Raw genomic sequence first — 1,786 nt, 5'->3', positions numbered from 1 at the left:
GAATCCCTAGAGCTCATTGCAACTCTATACGAGTACGAGGTGTTGAGCTTGTTCGATTTCTCCTTCGGGACGTGTATAGAGTTAGGCATAGTTGACCTTAGATTTAGGATTATCTAATTAAGGATTTCCATGACTCACCATTGCATTGATTAGGAAGCATAATAGATGGTTCTTGCACTTGAAACAATTATCCTAGGTGGAGCATTATCCGAGTACCCCATCTTTATCGATTGGCTTATCCCCTTCTTTACTTTTGCTCTCTTATTTGTTGCTTTTATTGTTGAGAATTGAATCATTATCACACTCATCATCATTGATCTTTCACATAGCTAAGAATCATATTAAGTATTTTTATTCCCTACTCCTTGTGGATTCGATACCCGCTTACCCGGGATTATTACTTCGACAAACCCGTGCACTTACGGGATATACGCAAGGGGATCTTGTCAAGTTTTTGGCGCCGTTGCCGGGGAGTATATGTTTATAGATACTTTGCACTTTTTTTTCTTAGCTATTTCACCATATATTCTATTTCATATCTGCTTATTCTATCATCGTTCTGATTTCGTTTTCTTCTTTTTGGTTGCACGTACAGGTTATGACCCGAGGGAATCCCTCAATATTGATTGAAGGGGATCCCGAGCTTGAACGTACACTTAGAAGAAAAGGGAAAGAGCCTGTGCAAGAACAGTCTAATCTAGCTGATTTGGAAGAAGAAGAATCTGAAAACATGGCATAACAGAATGAGCAACTGCGAACATTATCAGATTATGCTAGACCTTCAGTGTTGGGGACACAATCGAGTATTGTGCGTCCCCGGATTACAGCTTAGAACTTTGAGTTGAAGCCAGCATTCATCCACATGTTGCAGCAGTAAGCACAATTCAATGGTTTGGCCGATGAGAATCTAAACAATCACATATAGAGCTTTCTCTAGGTGTGTGATATGCTGAAGATAAACGGAGTGATGGATGATGCCATCAAGTTGAGAGCCTTCCCATTTTCCCTAAAAGGGAGAGCGAAGCAGTGGCTACACTCGTTACCTAAAGCGCCAATTACCACGTGGAAGGAGATGGTGGAAGCTTTTCTAGCCCATTATTTCCCTCCCGGAAAATCAGCAAAGCTTAGGAACGAGATCTCATCCTTTGTTCAGTTGGAATTGGAGTCTCTATTCGAGACATGGGAAAGGTTCAAGGAGCCCTTAGGAAGTGCCCGCAACATGGATTCTCGGAGTGGATGATTGTTCAAACCTTTTACAATGGTTTGAACCTGAGTACAAGGCAACTCTTGGATGCGGCAGCAGGAGGTACCTTAGGTAGCAAGACCCCCGATTAGCCCCGTCAGTTGATTAAAGAAATGGGGTTAAACAGCTACCAATAGAATGCTAGGGAGAAGAAAAAGGTGGCCGGTCTCCATGAGATAGATGCGGTAACTTCATTGGCGGCCCAAGTGGAAAATTTGAGTAAGAAGTTAGATCTTCTAACATCAAATAGAGTGGCGGCCGTAACTAATTGCACCTGGTGTGGTGGAGGACATGCTCCCTCGGATTGCCCGATCTCTTTTGGTGATGTTTCTTCGGTGGAGAATGTTAATTTTGTAGGTAATGGCATGAGACGTCAAGGAAACCCATATAGCAATACCTACAATCCGGGTTGGAAGAATCATCCCAATTTCTCATGGAGTAATCAAGGTCCACAAAAGGCCATGGGGCCACTGGATTGTCAACAACAACAAGCCCCTCAGGTGGAAAATAGAGTCTCAGGTTTGGAAACCTGAATGACTAACC

General features: G+C 42.9%; 1 non-coding gene across 1 annotated transcript; it reads right to left on the bottom strand.

The window, feature by feature from the left end:
* Window positions 1-1,120: 1,120 nt before the first annotated feature.
* Window positions 1,121-1,226, bottom strand: LOC120267193. The gene has a single exon (XR_005538417.1). It is a non-coding gene; the product is annotated as a small nucleolar RNA R71 (small nucleolar RNA).
* Window positions 1,227-1,786: the final 560 nt, after the last annotated feature.

The sequence above is a fragment of the Dioscorea cayenensis genome, chromosome 1, assembly GCF_009730915.1.
Source record: "Dioscorea cayenensis subsp. rotundata cultivar TDr96_F1 chromosome 1, TDr96_F1_v2_PseudoChromosome.rev07_lg8_w22 25.fasta, whole genome shotgun sequence".
Lineage (NCBI taxonomy): Eukaryota > Viridiplantae > Streptophyta > Magnoliopsida > Dioscoreales > Dioscoreaceae > Dioscorea > Dioscorea cayenensis.
Note: the sequence above shows the minus strand (reverse complement) of the source record. Positions and strands in the feature narration are given on the sequence as shown.